The 13017-nt window shown below is 35.5% G+C and overlaps 1 non-coding gene across 1 annotated transcript; it reads right to left on the bottom strand.

The window, feature by feature from the left end:
• Nucleotides 1-12944: 12944 nt before the first annotated feature.
• On the bottom strand, nucleotides 12945-13017 carry TRNAR-ACG (transfer RNA arginine (anticodon ACG)). Its single transcript has one exon. It is a non-coding gene; the product is annotated as a tRNA-Arg (tRNA).

Below are 13017 nucleotides of genomic sequence, written 5' to 3'. Positions count from 1 at the left end.
TGATTATGAATAATACCAAAACTTAATACTTGTCCTTAAACCTAACCTTGTGGGGGCCAAAAATTTAAATTTTAAGCATCGATTTGCATGTGTGGTATAAAGTGTGGGTGCGGCACCAGAAGCCGGACATTTATGGCTTCCAAAGACCCATTCGCGGCTTTGGGGGTGTGGTTGACTGCCCTTACATCCACAAAATGCTCCATTCAAATGATTAAGATCACCGCAATGCCATCCCAAAATAATCAGTGCAGTGGCGTACCCAAAATATCCGATAAAATCAATCATACTAAAATCTTACGCTGATTGTTAAAATGGCAATGGAATACCAACTCACACAAATATCTATCTACACATTTATAATAAGTAGTAGATAATTTTGAAAATATAATCGAAATTGAAGAGAGCGTACGCCACTGATCTAAAGCGACACACCCCAAGGATTCATTTTTAACGATGACAATATGAATGTTCAACACAAATGACACTTTTGACTGTGAGCGATTTTTCTTATGTCACTTCACTTTTAGATTGTTTATTTTATTTTATGTTCATTTTTTGTAAATAGGACATTATCATTATCTTCTGAAAGTCCAAAGCAAAGCAGCAATGACTCGGTAGCAGATCGAGGACAACTTTTAGATAACATCTAACATGACTAATTAATTATAAAGAGCTACCAAACAAACATCTATGTCTTATCTACATATGTACATATTAATATTGATGCTTGCGTTTCTAATGCCTTATACATATCCATTATACAAATCCACAGTTTTCAACTTAGAATCACCAATATTTGTAGATCCAACATCTCACGGTATCCTTACTTTTGAAAGATATTAGGGGGACCGAAAAGTAATTATGTAAAAATTTTCGACGAGCTCTTTCGCAGTCAGTTTGTGTCAAGACACGGTCCAGTAAACACTTAAGTTTTGTTATTATGTTGAAGTTATTGTTTTAAATTTATTGTTTCTGTTTAAAAAATTCTGCCTGAGGAAGGATGTCGAGACAAATGATAGAGGCAGGGAATTTGCGTCATTTTATGCTGTTTATGTTAGACCAAATAATGAAGGCAAACGAAGCAGTGAAAAAAATCACCGATACTTACGGAGATATTCTGAAACTAAACAAATGTCATCGGTGGTATAAACAATTTAAAAATGGGAAAAGCTCAAAAATTAAATGATGATATACTGACGTCAATAGTGGAATCAGATCTTCGTCATACCATCGATGAATTATCGTTGAAGATTGACTGTCCATGATCTATAGTTCAGGATCATCTTCTTCGCATAGGAAAATTGCACAGACAGGGAATTTGAGAATATCCCCCTAATATGTACATTCATAGTTGGGTTTTGAAGGGCTCGGAGTCCAGAATTAAAAGACTAATACAAAAACGACCTGGTAACGCCGAGCAAGTGTTTTTGCCTATATAGAACCAACAATTTAGTGCAGTATATTATGTTAACCTAAAATAGACCATATACGTCTTATGGAAGGGTTTGGAGTTCGAACCCATACAAATTGAAGGTAAGTAGTTAGAGAATCATTTTTTGGGATGTAGCAGAAATTTTTTACAAGGTTCATATTAGGTAGACTTCGCCTGACAATATTTTTAGGTTTGTTTTAAACCCGAGAAATTCCGGAAACTTTCAGAAATGTCCAGGTATTCCAGCAACGCCAGCTAGTCTATAAAACTTTTCACATCAATGTATGAAAAATCTTCAAAAAATAGTAATAAATCGAATTTTCGAATGAGTTGTAAATTAAATTAATTAACATTTCATTATAATTTCATCGTCGAGATTTGTATCGATGTTATGTGTGTAAAAAAAAAATAATAAAAAACTCGATCTTGTTTAGCGCCACCCCGCTGAGCGCCAAATCGATTTGGCATTTGCGAGATGTTTTTCAATTAAAACATGCCAAAAATTAATTTGCACTAATGCGAATTTATGTTCAGACATAATATAAATATGTACGGGGAGAAAAATTGGCACGAATTTGACATAAAAGCCGCAATAAACATCAAAGCGAGGAATCTGAATCGATGACACTTTCTCGATAGCTCCGAGCGATAAATCCGCGTCGTTTGAAGATTCAATTAAACCTTATGACGGCCATAAATATCAATAAAAACCAATAGTATACACTAACACGTGTCACGAAAACGAATCGATTCAATTAACACATTAGTGACAGAGTCATAAAATTATTGAAAACAAATTTTTCATCAGTAATGCAACCCAATACCAGATGATCGAATAAAACGCACAAGTAAAAAACCACATGCTGTGCTAGTTTAAACTGAATTATCATGGGTTGTGCTACTTTAAAAACACTGCTCACGTCTATTAACCAGCAGGGTGGACTAGTGGTTAGCTTATTATGCTTTCGAGCAGAGTGGTCACGGTTCAATTCCCACCAATAGCTGTTGGCCAGACCTTGATTTGTGACTCCACGTCGATCGTTTCCTTCAAGATTTTGCCAATTTTTCTGATTTTCATTGTAACGGTTCCAGTAAATTAGCTTTTCCTTTCCAATATCTCATGTAAATCTCAAATAATTCAGTCTTGAGGTTCGCCAATTTCTATAATAAAATGCTGCAAAAATTTCTACATAGATGTCACTGTGGATGATGTTTGTAAGATTTCGCATTGTATAAAAATGCTTGTGTTAATTGTATTGTTATATTGGATCTGTATTAGTACACTCGTCACTTTGGAGCGGTCTGTAGAGGTTCGATTGAAATAAAATATGGTCCTTCACATGTGCTGATCTTATTTATCCGGCTCGAAGGACAATAGTATCTGTTTTCGTTGTATACTTACATATTTATATTTTCAGGTATCTTTCTTATCAGTAGCGATTGCATATTATTTCATTTTCTGTCTCGTTATGCGGAATGTATTTTAGTTTAATAAACAGAATAGACTAGTGGTTAGCATATAAAGCTTTGAACATAGTGGTTACGGGTTCAAATCTCACTGGTTTCTGCTGGCCAGACCTTGGATTTGTGACTCCAGGTCAATTTCTTCCCATCAGAGTTTGCCAATTTATCTGATTTTCATTGAAACGGTTCCAGCAAATTGGCTACCTTACCCATTTTCTTACCAAATATCAAGTTTTCAGCAATCTTGAATTTCGCTGAATTGTTTAATATGCTGCAAATTTACAAATTTGGCCATAGATGTCTCTGTGAATGCTAATTGATATGTATTTATATACTTTGTATAATACAAATAATATTTGTATGAAATTTACAATGGTTTCTGATGGCCAGACCTTGGATTTGTGACTCCAGGTCGATCGTTTCCTCTCAGAGTATGCCAATTTATCTGATTTTTATTGAAAAGGTTCCAACAAATTGGCAACTTTATCCATTTCCTCACAAAATCTCGAGTTTTCAGCAATCTCGAATTTCACTGAATTGTTTAAAATCCTGCAAATTTACAAATTGATGTCTGTTATGTACTTTACATAATACTAATAATATTTGTATGAAATGTACAATGTTTCTGGCCAGGAAAGCGCATTCAGGTTAACTGTTAGGCCTTCCTGGTTAATAAATTGAAGATAAAATAAAATAATAATTATGTATTTTTTAGAGGCTGGATGGATAGTGCGTGTCCCTCGGGGGTTGGGTTTAGTGGCTTTTAAACATTTTCAATGGTATTGTTAAAAAGTTGGCTTCGCTCGCGGAAAAAGCTCTCGTCGGCGATTAAGCGAGCTTTTCAAGCCATAAATCGCAGTTTGCTCGCATCTGATCCAGTTATGTTAAGGATACATAATTGCAGGTTGTGCACTCGCTCTGCCTCGAGCTTCTCCTCTCCACATCCGAAAAGGTCCTTTCAGTATACTGATAATACACACACTATAGCCTATGGCCAGAGGATCTTCACCTTTTTCAAATCCGTTCGGAGGCAGATGAAAGTTTCAAACCCCCACTTACCCGCTAGATATGTGCATTACGCGTCTCTATCGTTATTGATGATGTCTGTAGAATAATTCCACTTGTTCTTTTTGTACTTACATACATACATACTCAGTCTAGACATTATGTGAAATGTAATACTTTAGCCCAGTCACTAGCGAGTCACTTTATCGGTTGTTTTTGAAAGTTTGTCAACTTCCGCTTGGTCTCTGAAGTTTCGTTAGGGCAAAAACATACAGCAATGAACGGCACACCGCGTGCATGGCTCCTCGCCGTGAGTGGTCTCCTACATTTCTTCAAATATGGGATACGCCGTTATCGATCACTGTCAAGCAAGGATAAATACAAGCATACAATTTGACCGAAAAAGGTCCAAAGGGGACATGCCGGGTGTCCCATGAATGGCACTGAATGGCACACATAATTTTTTTTGCGTGTTTAAAAGTATCTAAAAAATCCACGTGCCACATTCACCGCTGTGTGATTTCGCCCTTATTCGTGTGTCACTCGTTTATTTCCATGAAAAAGGGAGTGAGAAAAGTCCTGGAGGGGGAGCAGAAATGTCTCGAGCTGAAAAAACACTGATTTAGTATAAAACGCATGGGTTGGTCCGCTATTTATTTATTTAAAAAGTTTTGGACCAGTGTCAGCCTTACACACAATGGCGCCCTTGGGTAATTTTTTCTAAACATCCTTAAAAAATTATTTCTTTTCTAAAAAAATAGATTACCATCCTCCTTTTCCTGGGCTTGGGACCTTGCTACAGTTTCAGGCAGTGTCAGCAAAAGCATAGCAACCCAAATGTTTGGATGTAATTCTTTTAAATTATGCTGTTTTATGAAATTTAATACAATGAGGATTAATTTTTCCTTGAACTTTATTTGAAAGAAAGGCTTTTCAATTGATAAGTTCATTGCTTATAATATCAGAATTTGAATTCGCGATGAGCTTAATTTATTTGAAGATCGACTCTTTCCAGTAGATTGTTTACAAAATATAAAAAACCCCACATCTTTGAATATTCGTTTAACTGTTCGAATATAAGATAATTTTTTTAGGAATATAATTGTACGTATCAGATAGAATCTTCCAGCGATATATTGTAGCTGAAAATGGGTCTACGTGACGAGCCATAATGTTAAATTACAGAAAACACAAATATCGGAAGGCAAAGATCGAAAATCGAAAGATCTCAAGTTGAAAGATCAAAAAAAAAGTGCATGGTAAACGGTACATACTCACTTAATTTGCGCGAGCAGGGTACAACAGGAACAAGAGGAACAGGCTTTTCCTCCCGTATAAATGTGCGATATAGAATACGGGAGGAAAAGCCTGTTCCTCTTGTTCCTGTTGTATCCTGCTCGCGCAAATTGAGTGAGTATGTACGTGAGTATGTACCGTTTACCATGTACCCTTTTTTTTGATCGGCTGAAAATACATAGTGTAAACAATCTTCGGAGAATATTGAAAAAGGTTTGCCATGTTACAGAAGATTTCGCAGAGTCATATAGCACAAGATTTAAATTGTGGTTGCCACAGGGAAACGTTAATTATAATACAGAAGGGAATGCGCTTTCACTCAATGAATAGAATTTGCCGAGTACAAATGTTTGAGTTTAGACAGTAAAGGCCGCCTTTGGCGCTCTAATCTAAAATTTTGTAGGGCCTTTGGCGCTCTAATTTTAAATTTTAAAGCGCCTTTGGCGCATCGAGTGGCACCCTAACTTATTTGGCGCCCTTCCAACTCCCCCCCCCCCTAAAACTGACACTGGGAAGAACCTACATAATGCGCCACAATGGCCTACATAATAAAACAAGAGAGGGAGAAAACAAAAATAAATAAACAAAAAAATTTATATTAAAAATTAAATTAATCAACATTTAAACACAATCATTAAAAAAAAACCACTTTAAACACAGTTTTTGATTTAAATAATAAATGTAAAAAATCGATTTGAAATCTGTCATGGAAGTGTATGGAAGTTTTTAGATTAATTTTCACTCGCCTGAGTAGCGCTGGGTGAATCCCAGAAATGCCAGCTTGATTTTTTTTTACTGATTGCTTGAAAATATAAAACCAATGTACATATGTATGTACTAGGGATCCCAATCGAATATTCAAATATTCGAGTATTCGAATTATTCGTCTGATTTTTCAGCCATTCGTTATTCGAATATTTAATCAACTATTCGAATATTATTCGTGTATATATTTTTTTATAAACTAAATAAACAAAATCAACATGAAAAGAGTGATGACGAAGAAGCCGACGATTATGAAGAAAATGAAATATATAATGGGGATAATTGTGATAAAAATGAAGATAATGAAGAAGATGAAATTTATACGTGTGAAGAAACGGATTTTTATTCATTAAATATGGAAATGTTTGAAGAAAATCACTTTTATTTTATTTTTATTTTTATTTATTTATTTTATTAATTGAAAAATCAACAGACAGGATGTACATAGATATGTATAAAAAAAAACAAATAGTAAATAAATAATATATGTAACATCCGAGTCCAATAATAGATTTTTACAAAAATGAAAAAGATAAATATAAGAAAAACAAATTAAAAAGTAAAGAATAAAGGCATGACAAAATATGTAGAACATTGCATAATTAAACTATAGTATTAAAATATTTGGAAAAGGTTATAAAATAGAATATAAGACGAAATTGAAATTTACAAATATAAAACAAATGAAAAAGGATTATTTTCGATCGATAATAATCTCTACGAAATTTTAGAAAACATCAGAAAAATAATACGAATATTTAAGAAGTCACCGGCGAAATATACATTTTTATAAGAAATCATAATGAAAAAAGGAAATAAAAAAATGAAATTATTATTGGCTGTAAAAACGAGGTGGAATTCAATGGAAACAATAATACGATTCATTCAAATTTATGTTTGGTACATAGGTTTCGAATATATTCGAATATCTCTTGATTTACTATTCGATATTCGAATAGTTGAAGTCGGCGAATATTTGGGATCCCTAGTATGTACGTATATATCTTCCAAGATGATTAAATTACAGTATACTAGGCATTGGAACGATACAATAGAACGTATGCAAAATAGTATCGGCGCAACAGTTTCAGCTAATTTGTTTAGAGAGGTGGTTTGAAAAAATGGCATATGGTGGTCTGAGGTCTGCTTCCCAGCATACATCATCTAATCAGCTCGGTCCATCCTCCTTTCACCTAATCGCTTGACCTGTGGCACCGGCAACACCTCATGACTCGTCCGACTAATGACCGGCTAGCTGGAATCAATCATCTCCTACTTCAAACCGACGAATACAAAAACAAAACAACACCAACACAAAAAAATGAAGCTTTTCATCAATATCCACAGCCTAGAGTCTGTTTGTAATAACTTATTATCGACGGGCTGTTCAACTGAAAACCCCACACGGATCCGATTAAATTTATGTATGTATATAAAATAGCAACTGAGAAATAAAACCGGAAAAACATTACCAGAGTGGAAACCATAGATCTAGAATAGACTAGATATGGCATTACATACAAATTGGAGATCTTGTCGCCACTAACTGAGGGGTGCGGGAGGTTTAACTTGCGGGGGGGGGAGTTGGGAAAAAAAAGGTTTTTTTTCCCTACGACGCAGCGGTCGGCGTTTTTTTCACTTCCCCCCACTAGTTAAACCCCCTGCACCCCTCAGTTAGTGACGAAAATATGAAAAGATCTCCACAATCGACCTTTCCTACTTAGAAGCAACTAACCTACTGAGAGAAAAGTGTGCATGCGCCATTTATTTTGCATGCGCCAAAAGTGAGACCAGTATGAACCGTGAGGGCGGATCTATATATTATACATCTATGGTGGAAACTTATCAATTTTTACTAGCCTCTTCTTACTGCGCTATCGATTTTTTACTAATTACAATGTTCGACACGAATAATGGTTCAGTGACGAAATATGACTTTTCTTATATATCTATGCCCAGTAAACACGAATCTGGTAATAAAAAATGTTGATTGGCTCGAAATTCGGAGATATATGTGTTTTTTACATAAATCGCGCGATTTATCATCTATATGGTTTTATATTTTCAAGCAATCAGTAAAAAAAAATCAAGCTGGCATTTCTGGGATTCACCCAGCGCTACTCAGGCGAGTGAAAATTAATCTAAAAACTTCCATACACTTCCATGACAGATTTCAAATGGATTTTTTACATTTATTATTTTAAATCAAAAACTGTGTTTAAAGTGTTTTTTTTTTTATGATTGTTTAAATGTTGATTAATTTAATTTTTAATATAATTTTTTTTGTTTATTTATTTTTGTTTTCTCCCTGTCTTGTTTTATTATGTAGGTTCTTCCCAGTGTCGGTTTTAGGGGGGGGTGGAGTTGGAAGGGCGCCAAATAAGTTAGAGTGCCACTCGATGCGCCAAAGGCGCTTTAAAATTTAAAATTAGAGCGCCAAAGGCGCCTTTACTGTCTAAACTCAAACATTTGTACTCGGTAAATTCTATTCATTGAGTGAAAGCGCATTCCCTTCTGTATTATAATTAACGTTTCCCTGTGGCAACCACAATTTAAATCTTGTGCTATATGACGCTGCGAAATCTTCTGTAACATGGCAAACTTTTTTCGATATTCTCCGAAGATTGTTTACACTATGTATTTTCAGCCGATCAAAAAAAAGGGTGCATGGTAAACGGTACATACTAACGTACATACTCACTCAATTTGCGCGAGCAGGATACAACAGGAACAAGAGGAACAAGCTTTTCCTCCCGTATTCTGCGCGCGCACATTAATACGGGAGGAAAAGCCTGTTCCTCTTGTTCCTGTTGTACCCTGCTCGCGCAAATTAAGTGAGTATGTGATAAAAAATGTTGATTGGCTCGAAATTCGGAGATATATGTGTTTTTTACATAAATCGCGCGATTTATTATCAATATTATCTATAATATATTATCCCTATTAATTCAATTCAGATTCGTGTAAATACGAGTAAATAATAGTACGAGTTTATATATTAGAGAAAAAAAATGGTAAAAAATAAATATATTATACGTATTTTAAAGAAATAAAAATCACAATCTATATAGAAAAAACAGGTGTACGTCACGGGATCGAATGTGAAATGCACGAAAAACCAAATATCGGAAGGCAAAGATCGAAAATCGAAAGATCTTAAAGTCGAAAGATCAAAAAAAAAAACGGTACATACTCACTCAATTTGCGCGAGCAGGATACAACTGGAACAAGAGGAACAGGCTTTTCCTCCCGTATTAATGTGCGCGCACATTAATACGGGAGGAAAAGCCTGTTCCTCTTGTTCCTGTTGTATCCTGCTCGCGCAAATTAAGTGAGTATGTACCGTTTACCATGCACCCTTTTTTTTTGATCTTTCGACTTAAGATCTTTCGATTTTCGATCTTTGCCTTCCGATATTTGGTTTTTCGTGCATTTCACATTCGATCCCGTGGGGTAGACCCAGAAAAAACATACATACATATGACTAGAAGGTCGATCGTTTCCTTCAGTTTGCCAATTTATCTGATTTAATTGAAACGGTTCCAAAAAATTAACATCCCTACCTATCTCTCTCGCAAAATTCGAGTTATTCAGCATCTCAATTTTCACTGATTTGTATAAAAAATGCTGCAAATTTATCCATAGTCTCTGTGAATGTTAATCAATATTTGTATTTGCCATCTATAATACATCATGTTTAATTTAAATAAATAATTAATAATTATATTAATTAATTATAGATAGAATAATCTGTATAGCACGCTCGTCGCATTGGAGTATGCTGCTAAGACGAAAGTATATGATTAATTGAATAAACTATAAGAACAATATAGCACATACAAATAGTGTTTGTAAAGTAACGCAACTCATGATAATTCAACTTTTTTGATGTGTAAAGTGTTCGAAAAGTTACGCAACTATACATACATGTACAATATTGAACCGGTTTGTAAATATGTGTAATATGGTCCATCGAGCCGGAAGATGGAGATCAACAGGTGCAAAGCGCTTCACATATACGTACATATGTACATGCAGTGTTTGCGAAGTAGCGCAACCCATGAAAAATTAAACTTTTACAAAGTTTTCCAAACGAGAATGACGTACCTATGTATGAAGTACGGTTGTTGTTCGATTGAAGTGCCCTGTTTAATTTATTCGTATGGCTATTTAATATTGGTGTTGAGGAGTGGTGTGGGTGCTGATGCTGCCACGGCTGATGAGAGATGATTAATGGTTGTTCGGGTCTCCCAGGACGAAACCACTTAACCACCTCAACACCATTTAACACGTACAACCACAACGGAAACGCATATGCTAATGTGCCAGCTGTCGATAAACGATTTACTACCTCCTCGTGACCCACTTGCTAACTGAATCGCTTCTTCGTATTATCCCCATGACTATTGCTAGTGCTGTCAAACCAGGGGTCTTCAAATTCAAAGTATGAGAAGCACTGCCATTTGGAGCAATATGTATCCATATATTTTACGGTCATTATGATTAAATCGATTAATTTTAACCGTTTGAGTGCTGACGTCTTTTGTGTTGAAAGCCCTCCCCACGCTGAAAATTTCGCCAACATTTCCTACTAGAATTATTTTAAAATCCAATAGAAAGCAGGTATGAAAATTGTAGCTAATCCAAACAAGACTTAGATAACTACCGCCGAGGATTTCGAGTTTTGTAAAGGTGTGTTTAGACCATAGGCTCCCAAACTTATTTTCCCCGTGGACCCCTAGCCCAGTATTTTATCCTTCGTGGACCCCCTCCCCCAGGATGCCTAATAGTGACATTTTCTATTTTCTTTTTTTTTTAAATACAAATATGAACACACTGTTATAGGTTTTTTTGTATATTGGACAATTGTAAAAAAAAAATATGTATATTTTTCATTCTTATCTTTATTGAATTTTTTTTTAATGAAAATGAACAAATCAAAACACAATAAAATTCTTACATAAAATAATAAATTCTGTTAATGAGAGGGATGAACCTGATGCTCCGATATCAATTAGTCAATAGGTACAGTCGTTAATCTCCACGTTCAGTGATTTGCAACCGATTTCTTTTTTTCGTAAGAAAATTGGTAAGTGCACTAAAACCTCTTTCCACGAGGTACGAAGAAGGAAATGCTATCAAAAACTTTCTTGCGATAGCCCACAATACAGGATAAGCAGCAGGTATATCTTTCTGCAGCCAGAACTGCTGGTAACCCTTTCTAAACTGTACCTTAAGTTCTTCGTTTGTGCTTAATCCAATCTATTCTTCTTGTACTGTGTATTCAAACCCGCATTATTTTGATTAAATTTGATTCCATTGATTCCGGTCCGTGGACCCCCATTTACATCTCGTGGACCCCTATTTTTTTTTCTTCCTGTCAGGGACCCCCTGGCAGTCCTCAGGGACCCCCGGGGGACCACTTTGGGAACCTCTGGTTTAGACTCTTTAATATACATATCTTGCAACAATAGAAAATAAACAAAATAAGTCTATGAATGAATGTATTTTTCCAAAACTAGTTCCATCTTCTTCATTGTTGTTAAAATGTAATGCTCACAATCTAAATGCCAAGCCACAATTTAAAATACTCGGTAGTTAGGGATTTCCATCGTGAAATTCTGCTATGGTTATAAATTCAGAAATTCCGGTGTAAACCACGGATTACACGACCCATGTTCAATGCTTTTTTTTTTCAATGCTACCTAGAAATACTTAGCGGTTAGTATTATTTACATACTTAAAATACAACGCCGATAGGCGTATTTCAGGCTGATGGGCTTGCTGGCGAAATGCCGATCGGCGTTGGCATCGGCATTTGAAAAAATTTGAATCAGCGAAATGCCGATCGGCGCGATCAGCATTCAAAGGGTTAAATGTAATGCTATTCTTTACATTCTTGTAGTATTCTTTACATACTCAAAAAACAACGCCTATCAGCGTATTTCAGGCTCATGGAATCGTTGGCAAAACGCCGATCGGCGTTGGTCAGCATTCAAAGGGTTAAAGTAAAACTTCTTTATGCAAGGTAGAGTAAAATGTAGGTAAACGCGTAACGAAACGTTGCATCCCTAATCTGATGCACCTTTGAGCTAGAGCGGGACGGGAAGAGAATTGACTACTTTTGTTTCTCATCTGGTTTGTGTGCATAGGGAATTTTCACTTCTGTAGTGTGTAGTGCAATTTTTACTTCTTTAGTGTGTAATGAGTAGAGGTCGGAATCTGAAGGGGCCGGAAACGTGCCGCCTATTGTTCAATTGTTGTAAATCCTTTGTAAAAAAGGTTCGGCAAACCTTTAACAATGCATTTACAATCTTTGAACAATAAACAGCCCCTTCAGATTCCGGGCTCTAGTAATGAGTAGACTCCGGACTCAAAGCGGGCCGTTTATTGTTCAATTGTTATATGCTTTGAACAATAAACGCTTTGTTAAAGGTTCGTCTAACCTTTTATTTCCGCCCCAATTCCTGGAAAAAGCACGCTCTATATCCGTAGTCTAGTAATGAGCAAATATCGGCGTTCGGTCGATGCTTTTCGCACAAAATGGTTCATTATTATAAATTACTTTTACTCATTTTATTATTTATTATCAGAGTTTGCCAATTTTTCTGATTGTTATTGAAACGGTCCCTGTGATAAGTCAACGAATTTGGACTTATCACATTTTGATAGTATTGGAAAGGTGGAACAATATTGTGAAGAACTGGGTCATCAATTAAATCATAAAATCGTATATTTTGTTTTTAATTTGCCCACCACTTGACGACCTCTCTTATAGACGTACGCAGTACGATTTGAAGATAGTTCTGCTTTTAATTGTTAATAAATTTCGTTAATGTTTGTATGTAATGCTTATTACCTGTTGTAAATCTTCGTTCAAAAGACCATTCATATATATATATACAAACTGATGACACACTTGCTGGTTGCGTTACTTTTCAAACACTACATATAGTCATGTGATTTGTATTCAAAAAAGAATCGATCCTGCCAGGATTCGAACCTGGAATCTTCTGATCCGTAGTCAGACGCGTTATCCGTTGCGCCACAGGACC

The sequence above is a fragment of the Arctopsyche grandis genome, chromosome 7 (genome assembly GCF_051622035.1).
Source record: "Arctopsyche grandis isolate Sample6627 chromosome 7, ASM5162203v2, whole genome shotgun sequence".
Taxonomy (NCBI): Eukaryota; Metazoa; Arthropoda; class Insecta; order Trichoptera; family Hydropsychidae; genus Arctopsyche; species Arctopsyche grandis.
The sequence above is the reverse complement of the archived record's forward strand: the minus strand, read 5'-3'. Positions and strand labels throughout refer to the sequence as shown.